Source organism: Lissotriton helveticus, chromosome 6 (assembly GCF_964261635.1).
Source record: "Lissotriton helveticus chromosome 6, aLisHel1.1, whole genome shotgun sequence".
NCBI classification, from domain to species: Eukaryota; Metazoa; Chordata; class Amphibia; order Caudata; family Salamandridae; genus Lissotriton; species Lissotriton helveticus.
This window is the reverse complement of record NC_136067.1, coordinates 509,906,101-509,922,029: the sequence shown is the minus strand read 5'-3', so window position 1 is coordinate 509,922,029 and position 15,929 is coordinate 509,906,101. Positions and strand designations below refer to the sequence as shown.

General features: G+C 43.0%; 1 protein-coding gene and 1 non-coding gene across 2 annotated transcripts in view; both read right to left on the bottom strand.

Annotated features, from left to right (window-relative positions):
* HCRTR2 (hypocretin receptor 2) overlaps nucleotides 1–15,929 on the bottom strand; it is a 1,670,131-nt gene that overhangs the window by 99,999 nt on the left and 1,554,203 nt on the right. The window lies entirely within an intron of this gene.
* Nucleotides 2,783–2,908, bottom strand: LOC144765463 (U4atac minor spliceosomal RNA). Its single transcript, XR_013597445.1, has one exon. It is a non-coding gene; the product is annotated as a U4atac minor spliceosomal RNA (small nuclear RNA).

Sequence of the window (15,929 nt, the reverse complement as noted above, 5' to 3'; positions counted from 1 at the left end):
TCCCTTCTTCCCGCCATCTGTAAAATCACAGAAACATTTGTCAATAAACAACTGACAGCATTTCTGGATGAAAATGACATTCTGAACCCATGTCGAGCAGGTTTCAGGACCCGCCATTCCACCGAATCTGCACTTTTGTCATCCACTGAAACCATCCGTGCTGCACTGGATCAGGGAAAGCTGGCTGTCCTGATCCTATTAGATCTCTCTGCAGCATTCGACACGGTTTCCCATGCTATCCTTTTACATCGCCTTGCTACGGCTGACACTGGACAAAAATCAATCTAACGCGGAAATCACATTAAAAGAATGCTTGGCAGCTACTTTCGAGTGGATGACACGCAACCACTTAAAATGTAATTCTGCCAAAACAGAGATTGTGCCCTTTGGTCCTAACAACTGTTTTTGTCCACAAGACTGGTGGCCCGAAAAAGTGGAAGCCCCCCCAAAAACTATTAATACAGCACGAAACTTGGGCATTAAATTCGATAGCACCTTGTCTTTCAACCAACAAGCCAAAGAAGTAGCAGGAGTCCGCTTTAATATCATTAGAGGTCTCAGAAGGTTTTTTGACCTTCTTCCTTTGAGTGCCAGACGCACGGTCGCTGTAACATTAATAACATCCAGGCTGGATTACTGCAACGGTCTGTATGCAGGGCTAAGTAAATCAGCCCTGCACAGACTTCAAATGGTCCAGCATGCAGCAGCCAGGTTAGTCTTTAGACTGCCTAGAAAGTCCTCGGCCTCGGCAGCCTTGGATGCTCTACACTGGCTCCCAGTACATAAGCGCATCCTGTTTAAGGTTCTCATCATTACATACAGAGCTTTCCACCATCAAGGCCCACTGTATTTGCGTAAGTACTTTAGACCATACCATCTGTCAAGGGCACTCAGGACATCCACTGCTAATCTGCTTCATGTTCCCAGGTTTAGGAAAAGAGGAGGAAAATCCATAGCAGTCATTGGCGCCAAGGCATGGAACAAACTGCCTCCATCCCTGCGTCAATCGGCAACAGAGCAAATGTTCAGAAAGCTATTAAAAACATGGATTTATTCCTTGTCAGACTCAGGATGCCTAGCATTAATCTGATCCCTCCCACAGAACTGCTATCTTTGCCATGGATTCTCTGCTGCGTACTGTAAGAAGGTTTTGAAGCGCCAAGATACTCCTTGGAGTGGTAGCGCGCTATATAAGTGCATTTTCACATTACATCTCACATTGCTTCAGAGCATAGTTACAAGATTCTTGAGTTACTTGAGCGAAGTTACAAGAGTTAAAAACATAGATGTAAGGAAAAAAGCAGTGAAGGGGAGAGAGGGATAGGAGTGGGTGGGTAGACCACAAATGAGTGAGGAAAATAGGAGGGGGAGGGGGAAGGAAAACAGAACTGGGAGACAAGCAAAAACAGTGTCCGACGTCCAGTGGGCTGTGATCCCAGTGGAAGTGGTATCATTCCCACACTTCCGCTGTTTGTGGTTCCCTTTGCACTGTGGACTCTCTCAGAGGGGTCTCTGAAACTCTGGGGCATAAATACTAAATCCAGCAGAGAAGTAACAGGTACTGTCAATCAAGAAAGGCATTTGGGATCTAAATTTGTCAGACCACTTCATCGAACAGTTTTGTGATAAAACTGCAGTTCTGCAATATAGAGCTACCAGACAATACCAGTGCAATGTGTTCTAGTAATAACTACATAAATCAAACTGTGGCTTCTCTAAAACAGGACTTTGCTTCGATGAGGAGGGGTCATTTACAGTTATTTATACACCTTGATTGCTAGAAATGCAGGTACATCTGCAACCAATTACAGTGACACACTCCAAAAATTCACTTTCAGAATAATATTCTTTCCATAGTACACATGCCACACAAGCAATGGTCTTGGGCCGCCTAGAATTTATTATTGACTCTATGGCACTCATGTGAGCAGCTTCGGAAAGATTGGCATCGTAAATGGCCTTACCTTGATTGGACATAGTGTCCTGCAGATGGCACGAAGATCGCTGTGCCGGCTTTAAGCTCGCATAGCTATTTCACAACAGATACTGTATTATGGTCAAGCACTGGAGTACATGCAAGTATTGTTTCACACGTCTAGGCATGAATAGGGTTTCTACTCTTCTACTGAATGTGAATGTTGGGCTTTTGTTTCTACATCAGGTAGCCTGACGAAGGCTACTTCACCGTACTCTGTACGTGGTGTTCTCTGACCACGAGTACACATTTAGTATAATTGGGAGGTACAAATGTGAAGAATAACAAGCATTAAAAATGCAATAGGTCTCGCCTTTCCTCATGCCAAAGCCATTTGCGTTGCTATACAATACCATTAGCAATCAAATGGCTTTAACCTAATCAAAGGCGATACCCATTGCATTTTCAAAGCTTTTTTTTTGTCGCTATAGAATGGAAGGCTCTCAAACACTTCCTCAGATGTTCGAGGACAAGAGTTAAAATATTAATTTACCTTATTCTCTTTCGTGGGCATAGTATAATGGGTGAACTGCTGTTTCATTTACCTCAACTAACATTTTAAATACTATGGTCTCAGCAGCATTCTTTAGTCGCTGGCGAGAAATAAGCAGACCTGCTCATCTGAGTCAATGGTGCTGCCACCTATAGACGAGTTCATCTGAGTCAATGGTGCTGCCACCTATAGGCGATTATAAATCTTTGAGCTTTACGATGACAAGAGTTGTTTTCTTATTTGTTGGACGATGAGTTCAAAAAGGGTTAAAAAAATTGCACCTTTCTAAAGCTGTTGCAATGAGTTCAAAAAGGGTTAAAAAAAATTGCACCTTTCTAAAGCTGTTGCAATAGTGGCGGGTACGTGTTGTTAAGTTGTTAGCAGAGCTGCCCTCACTATACGTTCATTGAACTGCAGCGCAACCCCAAGATAAGGATGGTTGCTGAAGTAATTCTAGCGCATCGCTGATGACCAGTAAGGACCCTCATTTTGTTACGGTGAACTGGAATTATAATATCGATTAGAACAAAAGTCTCACTTTCTGAACCATATTACATCAGGAAGGTGAGCTTACTGAATTGACTAATGAACCCAATGTAGCTGCATCCACTTGGGAATCCCATTTTGGGGCTTTGTACTCTGCCTCGAGTAATGACTGCCTTGTGACTCCTCTCCCATGCCCCCCTCAAGAGTATCGACTGGAGGGGGCCTGGGAGATCACTTCTATTGAGGTTGAGACTGCTATTCTGAAACTAGCTCCAAACAAGGCCCCAGATCTGGATAAGCTACTGGGAGATTTGTACCGCTCTGAACTGAAAATATGGGCTCCTTACCTATGCGTTCTTTTTAACGCCATATTAAAAGGTATGGATCCTCCGGAAACGTGGTGTGGCGCTGAAATAGTTCCCATCTATAAAAAAGGCTGTCCTCTTAAACCGTCCAACTACAGATCCATCAGCCTGATAGACGTGACACAAAAATTAATGAGACGGATCATATTGGGCAGATTGCAGAGTTGGATGGAAGATAATGAGATTTTATCTACATTCCAGGCTGGTTTTAGGCAGGGTGCATCAACTGTGGATCAGTTATTTAGACTTCAGGTCTTTTACTGGAAGACAGTGATTGTAGTGGGTGGCAGCCTCTACATGATCTTTGTTGACCTACGGTCAGCATTTGACCTGGTGCCTAGAGACAAACTGTGGAGGGTATTACATGAGTTGGGTATACCTTATTACCTTCTTAATGTTCTAATGAGGCTTCATATTGGCACCTATGCTCAAGTAAGGTGCGGGAAGCATGGTGCATAGTCATCCTGCTTCCCGGTAAATCAAGGGGTAGGCCAGGGTTGTGTCCTGGCTCCCACCCTTTTCTGCCTTTATATAAACGGCCTGGTAGAACACCTTCTTGGTGCCAGGAATATAGATGCCCTGAGGCTAGTTACTGGTCGGGTGCCCGCCCTGATGTTCGCGGACGATACTTTGTTGTTGTCCAAGACATTAACGGGCATCCAACGTACCCTGGATGGCTTTGCGGATTTCTGTGTCTAGGGGTTTGGAGATAAACCTAGACAAAACCAATTTCATGATTTTTAACCCCCCGAGACAGACACGCCCGAGTCCCCTCTTAGGAGGAATCCCACTCAAGAGAGTAAAGACTTTTGATTATTTGGGTATTACACTGGGAGAACACCTGGAGTGGCAGACGCAGCTGGCTAAAGCTGCACTCAAGTTAACAAAAGTGGTGGGGGGATCCAGAGGCTGCACAGGGAGTCAGAGTACAAGCCTGCGGCTCCAGTTGTCGAAATATACAAGCTGCAGGCTAGAGCGGCAGCACTATATGGGGATGAACTCTGGGGTCATCAAAAATGCCCGAGCCTAGTGAAGGTAGAACACACCTTTTTGAGGAACATATTGGGTCTTCCTGTGAGTACCCCACTTGTACCACTACGCATGGATCTAGGGCTACTCCCCATCGAGGACGTTATGCTATCACGTCCCTTAACATACTGGAAAAGATTGTGGTCCGTGCCGGAACTCTTATCCTACAAAAACGAATTTAGAGAAATATGGGATGCACTGAGAAGTAAGAACATTAGGTTGCTTGCTGACCCGCATAAAGACATCTAGTTGTAGCTTAGGCCTACCGAAGCTCTGGGAAACCCCCGAAATAGCTTGTCCGGAGCTCACCAAAGCTGATGTGTTCCGCCACTACAGGAATTACAACTTAGCATCCCTGCATGCGAGTTCAGAGGGGGGAAGATTGACTACTGAGTTCCTCCAAGTCAAAGTAGACTACAAAAAGGAAGAATTCCTAGATCTAATATTCCCCGCATTAGCAAGGAAATTGTATATGCAATTTAGACTAGGTACTCTCCCACTTAGAGTGTTCTAGAGCAAATGGGACAGAAATAAGAGCAAGGAGTGCCCTACCTGTGGTTTCCACCTGGAAAATGAAATTCATGTCTTCTTTTTCTGTCTAGCCTATCAGGGTGCACGCAAGCATTGGCTAATCTCTATCTGTAGAAACCTAGGTTTCCGTCAGTGCTTGCACGCTCTTACGGCCACATGCATCAAACGATTTTGGAGTCGCAAATGGTGCGAATCCGAAAATTCGTCCGTTTGCGATTCCAAAATCTCTTTTTGGTATGCATGAAACAGTTTTTTAAAAAACGCAATTTTTTGCATTTCCTACAAATGCGATTGCATTTAAGGAATCGCATTTGTGCGATTCCTTAAATGCAATGCATGAATTTTTAAAAAAAATGCTAATTTGGAAAGAGGAGGTGCAAATTAACACGAGGTTGACCCTCGTGTTAATTTGCGAAATCTTTCAAAAATGCTCAAAAAAGCATTTTTGAAAGTGTCATGTTACACACACACATGTCCTTTGGACATGTGTGTGTGTGAAACTTGCACTTAAAAAAACATTTCAAGGGTGCAGGGGGGGTCCTTTGGACCCCCTCAGCACCCTTGAAATGCATCAACAACTTGTCATTCGCAAAATAAAATTCGCAAAAAGCTAATGCCTTTCCATTGATTCCTATGGGCCTCTAGGCCCATAGGAATCAATGTAATGCCATTCCTTAATTGCGATTCGCAATTAAGGAATCGCAAATACAGAAAATTAAGAAATCGTAAAAACACTTCAGATTTCTTGATGCATAGGATTTTGCAATTCCTAAATTGCGATTCCTTAATTTTCGCAATTTAGGAATTGCAAAATCCTACAATGATGCATGTGGCCGTAAGAGTGTTAAAATATGACACGCACCCTCCTATTGTTTTTACTATCTCACGTTTCTTAAATGCAATGTGACACAGACGTAGGATATCGAGTAGTCCAGCCAGTGTGTAGTATGCTTTCCCTCTTTCTTTTTTTTTTCTTCTCCTTCCTCAAAAAACCCAAAATGATGTTCGATAAGGAATCCCAAGTTTAATCCTGTTTTAGTTTTGCATAGTCTTGTAGTACTACTTGCAAATATCTATATTAATTGCATCTTAAATTTCGTTCATATTTATTTGTTTAACTTTTGTATTTTATGCATTTGTATGAACTTTTATGGTCTGTTGAGGCCGAAATAAAGTTATAGAACGAATTGAGAGTCTTGTCCCCACCCCATTGTAATGCAGCCCATCATGCATTGTGCCCCCTTCTCCTGTTGATTTGCTTATTAACAGACAGAGGGAAAGGTTAAAACTCTGCCCGGGAAGGCTTGAGTTTTGCAGACTCTGCGTTTGGATAACGTTGTTTATTTAAAATGGTATTTAAATGCACTCACTTCAAATCTTGAATTCAATCTTCCAATAAGTAATTGTGCGCCTTTCTAAGTATTTAATTGTTCATATTCCACTATGCTTTTTTATCTCGTGTGTGTGTCCCAGATCTATTCGTTCAAATGGTTCCATGAAACAAGTGCGATACCGCAAAGGCAGCCGCGTGTTTACTTTCTCATCCCGTTTTCACTTTAAGTGACAGCGCGATGAGAAAATAAACATGCGGCTGACTTTGCCAAAGCTGAGTGAGAAGAAAAAAGTGTGTGGGGACTGATGAAGGAGAGAGTGTCACGCCGCTGGTAAAAGATCAAATCCCGGTAGGCGGGGCCAAAAGGAGACAAGGCAGCAACAAGGAGGGACTAAGAAGCCTCCTTTACAATGAGACGCCAGCATTTTGCATGCAAGATGACACAAACCAATTAAAAAGATGGGTGGGGCTTCAACTCCGCCTCCAAGAGCTTTGGAATCTGTATTGATTCCAAGAAGCACTCGTATGACGAGATCAGTGCATGCGTGCTGCTTTCGCCAGTCAAGAACTAAAAATGTATACTAAAAGCTGCAGGGGACCCAGCTGGTGCACATATGAGTCTGCAGACTAGGTATTGGAGATGGTATGAGTGAACTCTGACAAACCTTGCAAGAGCTGAAAACAAAACACAAATGGTAATGAATACAGAGGACGGTGGGCGAATAATCAGACCACACATGGACCTCAGTTTAAAGGCTAGTATAGTTGGTGAGTCACAGCTCACAGTTCCACACTGCAGCCTTCATCACAGTGCATGCAGCACAGTTTTGCAGGATGCAGCTCTGCACCTTAGCCTTGCATCCTAGTGCATGTAGCAAGTGCTGCAGGATCCAGTGCAAAGCTGCAGCCAGCAGCCTGGTGTATGCAGCGAGTGTTGCAGGGCCCAGTGCTGCACCTTAGCACGCATCCTAGTGCATGCAGCGATTGCTGCAGGATCCAGTGCTGCACCTTGGCATGCATCCTAGGGCATGCAGAGTGCTGCAAGATCCAGTACCAAACCTCAGCCAGCAGCCTGGTGCATGCAGCAAGTGCTGCAAGCAGTGAGTGCTGCAGGATCCAGTACTAAGCCACAGCCAGCCGCCTGGTGTATGCGAGTGCTGCAGGATCCAGTGCCAAGCCTTAGCATGCAGTGAGTGCCACAGGATCCAGTACCAAGACGTAACATGCATCTTATTGCATGCAGTGTGTGCTGCAGGTTCTAGTGCCAAGCCGCAGCCAGCAGTCTGGTGCATGCAGCGAGTGCTGCAGGATCCAGTACCAAGCCACAGCCAGCAGCCTTGTGCATACAGCGAGTGCTGCGGGATCCAGTGCAAAGCCCTAGCATGCATCCTAGTGCAAGCAGTGAGTGCAGCAGGATCCAGTGCCAAGCCGCAGCCAGCAGCCTGGTGCGTACAGCATGTGCTGCAGGATCCAGTGCCAATCCGCAGTCAGGTGTATGCCCCACCCTGCAGCAGCTCAAGGCTGTATATAATACACTGCTGATCTTTGCTGGTGTTGACTTTGACTGGTGGGTAAAATAGGTGTGAAAGAGTTGGAGACGAGTTGGATAACAAGTCGGTAATATTCACAGATACTGAAGCGGTTATTTTGAATGAGTGAGAGGTGCTCTACCAATGGGACATGTTAGCGAGAGAGAGAGCACAGCAAAAAGAATGTTATGATGCAAGCCTATAAAGCAAACATTTAGACAAATGGAGGATGATCCAATTATACAACCATGTGTGCCAAATTCAGCAAATGCTTTCGCCTACAACATCAGACACAGCATCTAAGTAAGAAGTAAAGAAATGAGACTAATCCACCTAACCAAGCCCGAGCTGGCATTACAGCAATCCCCAAAGAACACCACAAGGCCTGAGAATGCGTCCCCTCTAATCAGCCGTCATGCGCCCACTAATCCCTCCAAGAAGTTCGACACTGCAGACAAGTGAACCCCACTAAAATTATTATACAAAAACACACCAATGCCGCAAAATCACAAAATACCAGTGACCTGTAAAGGCATCTTCATACCTCTCCCAAAATAAGGCACAGGGAAAAAACAGGCTTCTGCAGGTCCCAGACTAAGCATCTCCATCCACATTAGCCTGAATGATTTGAGAAACCCCCAACTCTTAAAAAAAAGAAGGGGAAGTCCAAGCCTGACTCCCCAAAGTCCTTTGGGGGAAAGCAACTCTTTCTCATTCCATTGTCCCCTAGTCCCCAGGAATGTTGTTTCAACCATCAACATGCCACATCACGAGTCCCTTACAATCACTCAGTAGAGAAAGAGATCTCTTAGCCTTTAATTCAGTAACCGAGGTGGGCGCAGAAGAGTTGGCTATCTTGCCTTGTACCAAGAAGGACAGCAAGGTGTAATGTGTTCAATCCCCCTCCAAATCAAGATGACTATGACTTCACAAGAATGAGGAAGAAGGCTGTGGCTCAAGCCTGGTGTAACCAGTCGAACTGCTTGTATTAAAAGAGGAACAACTTCCTGACCCACACCCATGCCCCCATGAACACTCTGTTCACAGAACATATGGCCAAGTGAAGGCACACTGAATAGGAATTTTCAACAAAAGAGGTTGCTTGTGCACCCAAACTCAGCACAGTTCACTACAGTTGAAGTACACAGAAAGGTTGTAACATGCACTATCTCAAATGGTGTCAGGGATGACTAGGGTTAAAACTCAGACCTCTCTCCAGTGCACATTACCTGATGCACCCAGCACTGAGTTCTGCTCGCACTCCACCAGATCTATAGGAAAGCATCTACCATCCATAGGGTGTCCAGCATAAATGTACCAAGGACCTGCACCACCACACCCCTGAAATCTGGAAAATTAGAGTTTGACACATGTCAGAGTCACTCAAGTCAAGCCGCTGCCTTGCGACATGACTGAATCGGTTCCACCTCGTCAAGCCTTTGGATTTTCTAGGTCATTCATCGTCTGGTTATCTCACATTTGAGCTGTGAGAGGTGTATCTAAGAAAATGTTTAAGCAAAACATCAACAAAGATTGCCCCATCTCAGATACTGCAGGACCTGATACATATACCTCTCTCACCCCACTCCATCCCTAGTGGCTGGAGACCATGGGAACCCTGTGAAACTGACATTCCTGCAGCTTCTGTGCTACACACACAGACACATGATAAACCCACACTTCGACAAACACACACCCAGACTTTAGGGCACTTGGATATTATCACATATTTTTGACACATACCTACAGAGACATTCATATTATTCAACGTACATACAGACATCTGTTCATAAATATGCACATTCATTCGAGGTGATTTTCCTTTACTCAGTCTTTATTTTAGCTGTTGAGATAACTCATTGGGTTGCATTCCTCCTGCTACAGAACTATTTTTGTTACTTGCATTATGATGTCTGTACGTGGCCACCAGTCAAGAAGCAGAGTCTTCCACACCTTCGGCTCGTAGGGTGTCCTGAACTTCCAGGCAGGATTTATGTCCTTGATGACTGTGTAGGCACCCACGTGCAGCAAAGTTGACTGAACCCTCCGCATGAAACTCACCTTTTGGTTGGTAGACTTTTGTTTAATAGCCTTCCTCCTGGCCTGGTTGACTTTATTGTCAATGTCTGCTGGGCACCAAACAGGATGTGCTGGGATACTGTAATTCAGGGTCTTTAAGAACAAAAGATGAGATGGGGCACAGCGAGTGGTGTGGTGTGGAGTCTGCCAGTAGTCATTAAGAAATTGTTAGAGGCAGCTTTTGGTGTCTTCTCCCTTTTCTGCCCCAATTTGCAGTGTCCGGTTGAGTGTCTGCCTGAAGCGATCCACCTCATCATTGGCCTGGGGCCACTGAGGTATGATCTTCTGGTGCCGGATGGCAAGAGACACCAGATATTCTTGGAAATCCCGACCCTGGAAAGGGTGCCCATTGTCTAACCTGATCTCGTCTCGGAGGCCTAGCTTTGCAAATGTTTTCTCGAGTACCGCCTTGACTTGGGGCCAGATGTCCTCCACCACAGGAAACTTGGAATGCGAGTCCGTTAGGACTATGGTGCTGTGGCCATTTGCGAAGCATCCAAAGGCAATGCTGACTTTCGACCATGGTTTGCGACTGGGTCTTTCAGTGGGGACTGGTGCTGGCGCCGGATCTCCTACTGTGATCTGCATGAGTGGCATTGACAAAAAAAATCATCTACCAATGTTGTATGGCGTTTTATATTTCGAATGAATTTTCCAACTTCATACCCTTATATAGGTACAAATTGCGTTGCACTTATATAGGCATAGATTATTATTATGCATGAACAACTATTCCTTAGGGGTTCATCCATGACGTTCATATGCCCAAATTTACGTCAAAGCTGGCATTCGTAAACACCTTTAAGGAATAAATATACCTTCACTTGCTATGGCAAAGCACGGTGTGGTTTGGTGCAGTTTGACTATCCACTCGCCCAACGCAGCTTGCTACAGCAACTGCCGAAGGAAGCTGGCACACTGATCAGAAGCTGTCCGCCTCTGCCGAGAAATCCAGCTCCAGTGATTCTGAATCCCTTTGCGGGGTGTTGTGAAATCGAGTCCCAGACAGAGATACCAACCTCCTTCATTCTAAGGTATGGAGATGATTAGAACCCAGAGAAACCTTTGGCAATTCTTGGCAAAAACTAAACCTATGCTAAAGACCACACTTACTTCTTCCCTGGTACTAGACCTAGGTTAGGTACATTGGGGTAGGCGTATTTTAGAAGCAGCAGTTGAGTATTTTTAGCCTGTGTTATTAAGGTATGTATTTTTATATATCATAGCACAAGACAATGCTATTATAGTATTATTGTATACTACTGTTTACTCTGAACACATTATACTTTGCATTCTGTTTAACGATTGAAGCAGTTCACCTCTCTTGCATGGAAAGAAGACTGCTCAATAAATCCTTTTATTGAAAATGCCTGTCTCACTATTTCTCTGCAACTCTGTAGAAACGAAGCATGCACGATTGACTAGGTCAAATAGTTATCTATTGTTTCCACGACTCTGAAGATATTTGTTCCAGTCCTAGGGAAACAAAGTTGTCATGTTTATGCGGTTGTCAGAAACTAATCCCTTCTTGTGTATTCGAGAGAGTTTCTAGTGACCTCTGAGCTAGCTGGCACTCACAATTAAGTTTAGTATATTCGACAGAGACATACTGAACTAAGGGACAGATGTATGAAGCTCAAATGGGTTTGCAAACGCCGAAATTCGCAAAATGGTATGTATGTAGCAAATTTTAGTTCGAAATAAGGAATTGCAAATTTGCAATTCCTTATATTGCGATTGCATTTAAGGAATCGCAAAATTTGCGATTCCTTAAATGCAATGTATGATGCAAAAAAAAATGGTAATTGTCCCCAAGGAATTGCAAATTACCACCAACTTAAAGTTGGTGGTAATTTGCGAATTTCTTGAAAAATGCCCATTTTTACATTTTTCAAAGTGCCATGTGATGCACATATATGCCCTTAGGGCATGTATGTGCACCACATGTGCAAGCATGCTTATTTCAGGGGTGCAACAGGGTGTCCTTTGGACACCTATGCACCCTTGAAATTATTCTCAATTTGCGATTAGCAAATTGCGAATCGCACATTGCGAATAATTTCACATTCATTCCTATGGGCCTCCTGGACCATAGAAATGAATGGGAAATTATTCCTTAATTGCGATTAGCAATTTGCTAATCGCAATTAAGGAATTTTAGGAAATCGCTAAAAAATAGCAAATTTCTACATACATACCATTTTGCAATTCTCAAATAGTGATTCCTTAAAAATCGCTATTTGAGAATCGCAAAAGTATATCTTGATACATCTGGCCCTAAGTCCTATGTCATTTCTATAGGATATATTATTCCAATGCGCAGAGCCTATTGGGAATATAGGAACTTCACTACATGGCGCCCAAGTTTTGTAAGGCACTAATTTAACGCTAGATCCTAAAGTAGACTCAGAGACCCGTTTTTCCCATGAAATACTCCAATAGACGTCTGAAGTGGGTAAAAGGATAATACCCGCCATAGCTGAGTAGGACGAAAAATCCTATGTATTAGCTTTTTTGGTTTGTTCAACATTGAAGGATACAGTGTTCCAAAATATTGTGCAACTTATATTTGTTTTCTTGAAACTTGCTCTGCAATTTTCATTAAACAATGTCGATTTAACAGCAACAACACCAAGAACGGTGGAGCTGCGGCTGATCCAGTAGCTTTTAACATAACAGGTTTTAATGAAACCGACGAGGATGCTATATGCATTCCTATGAATTTAAGGAAAGCCATCACTATAAAAATTGTAAAAAATGGCCTAACATGGAGAGGTGGTAGGATAGTTTTTGTGATAGAGGCACATGAATATCACCAGACAGAGGTATTCTATCCATGGATAGTCTTCCCTGAAGAAAATCCAGTAACACAGATGTTTCACTTCTACAAAGATAATGAACCACCAGAGGAATATATTTCTTTTCAGGATATTGAAATTCCACTCACATACCAGGAGCAAGTGCTCTGGTTTAAAGGAGCCCTAAAACATTTAAATCACATTACCAGGCTCGGTCCACTAGGTAGACCAGGAGCAACAAGGTCAGCCATAGCCGGCTATATACCTGACCCTGACATTGAAGCATTATCAGACGATGAAATACTTAGTAATATACAAAATTTAATAGAATTGTACAGTTAAACCCCAATTGTCTGAAAGTCCTGAAAAGGTCTTTACTAAAAACACTAAACAAACTTCTGAAGAGAAGCGTTTTCAATCCAGAGGTAGGTCTCCTCAAAAGGAGCCCTCTGAAAGGAGGTATAACCTCAGGAATAGGGATAATTTGAGAAAACCTGATAGATATCAAGATACTGATACACGTTCTTCTCGTACCTTTCAGACTTCGTCACAGAAATCCGAAAGAAGACGACGGTCAGAACACAAGGAAGAACGCGTGAAGTCCAAAGACGAACAACACGTTCCGAAAAACAAGAAACCTCAATTCACCAAAAAGAAGGTAGCAGGTCTAAAAATCAGACATGCCGAGGATCTTGAGGACACAACTCAACGGGGAATGGGCTCAGACAATGTTGGACAGCGCAGCAGAAGTCACCATAGCTCGCAAGAACTTGAAGGATCATCTGGAGACAGTGGACTTGAATGGATTCTTTCAAGTTGAAACTGCAGATAGCAGGGTTAGTTCATCCACATAAGTTATATGAGATAACACTCCAGATGGAGGGAGACATACCAAGAAAGTTTTGGGAGCGACTTTCTAAGGGTTATGACATTCTTCTAGATGAACAAGGCTGCCAACCAGAATTTGTCAGGGAGTGCCTACACAGCGAATACATCATTATGCCGGCCTTCTCCAACATTATTCCAATTCATTTAAAATATACTTATGCCAGGAAATGGGCAGTAGCTCAAGCTCCTGCATTATTCAAAAATCATGTAGGATGGGATGAGGATTCTACTCACCATAAGATCCAGTTAAAAAACTCAACCAGCTGCACAAAGGCAGTACCCAGTTAAGCAAGAAGCTAAAAAACAGGTCAGGGAGATCTTAGATCAACTTGAATACCAGGGGGTGATTGAAACATACACCTCGTCAATGAACAATTCTGTTTCCTGTCTCCAAACAAGACAATACATATCATCTAGTATTGGATTACAGACATGTAAACTCTTGTTGCAAAACATTTGCAGTGCAAAATGCACACAGTACAGCACTAATGAATAACATTGTGCGTAAAAAATATTAAACCACATTAGATATTTCTAAAGGTTTATTCTGTCTAAACATTGCACCAGAATGTAGGTATTTGACAGCTTTCTCAATTATGGGGACACAGCGTCACTTCTGTCGTCTCCCTCGGGGATTCAAGAATAGTCCTGGGTTATTCTCAGCAAGGGTAACAGAGTTACTACAAACTTATGATGATGAAGCATTGTCAAATGTGGATGACATCTAGCTAACAGATGATGACTTGGATAGGTACTTGAAAAGGGTGAATACAATTATACTTGGATTCGTTTTAGAGTATTATAAATTCAATTTAAAAAAATCTAGAATTGCCAATCTCAACGTCATTTTTCTAGGAGACGAACTTTCAAGTGAAGGCAAAAGCCTGGCAGCAAACTTTCTAAAGAAATGTGCGCTGCTCCAACCTCCAAAAATGCTGAAAAACTTACAGTCGATTCTAGGTTTCCTGAATTTCTGAAGAACTTACATACTAAATTACGCGGAAAGGGTTAAACCTCTCTACGAATTAATCAAACCTGATTTTAAAACAGTTAATTGGACACTAAAACACACTGAAATATTGTGTTAATTTCAAACAGACATGTTAGCAACTAACCATTTACAAACACACGTAAACGTACGCAATTTAGTGATCCATATCATTCCAGGACAATGTGGATTCACGTACTTAACTTTTAACGAAGGAGAAAAAGTACCAATAGCTTACAAATCAAACTTGTACACACAAGAAGAAATGAAGTTCACTTCAACAGAAAAAATTCTGACACCGGTTGAGACTGCTGTAGCAAAAGAGAGAGCCCTCGCACAGTGTAAGCGCATTATGGTCGTTTCACCTGTACCTGCCTTGGAGGCAGTGACAAAAGCAGGCATTCCAAATGCTAAAGCTTTACATCCGAGATGGATACAATGGGTTAGTTCTCTTGCTGCAACAGACGTTGAATACATTTTTGACCCATATTTGAAAACACAAGCATTTCTACAATATTGTTAAAGGTCGTTGGCACGACAGCAAATTCAGACCAATGGTCACTAAAACTCAAGCCTTAGGAGATTGTACAGCTCAGCGAGCTGAACTACAAGCATTCAAGATGGCACTGAAAATACAGATCGCAAATTCCCCACACTCATAGTGTGCGATTCGTATTATTATGTTCAATCTTACAATGAATACTTGCAAAATTGGCCTCAAAACGGTTAGAAAGATGCAAAAGGTGGCACAATCAAGCATAAAATGCTCATGTGGTACATACGCTGAGTCATCAACGTGATGGCGTTCACGTTGAAAGGAATTCATTGGCTGATGAAGCTGTAAAGGAAGCTGTGCAAACGGCTCCCGTAGCTGCAATCACTCGTTCAAAACTGAAAATAGATGGCGAAGTAATGCCAGCTGTCAATGCTTCAAGCAAAGACAATGGTAAAACATTACTGAAAGGGTTTCCACTCAAATACTCATATAGAACTGATGGGAATAACGTTCCGTTTGCTTGAATCCCTGGAGTAGGGGATAGAGTAATTCCAAACATGGAACAAAGATTAGGACTGATCCTAACAGCACATGAAAGACCTGCGTCTGCTCATGCATGTGTTTCCGCCACAGTGTCATTATTAAAACAGAGATACTGGTGGCCACGCATGAGGAAACAAACCAGAAAATATGTTTTTGAATGTGAAATATGCCAAAAGATGAAAGTCTCTACTGTGAAGCGTCCTGCGCAGATGCCCCTGTTAATTTCAGATAAACCATTAGCTTGGTTTACCTGGACAAAGGCGGTCCCTTACAAAGGGACGGTAATTATAAATATATCATGGTCGCAGTGGATTCGTGGTCGAGATTCATTTGGATGTGGCCTCAGCGCTCGGCTGACGCTTGAACTGTTATAAAAGATTTGTGAGTCTTTATCAG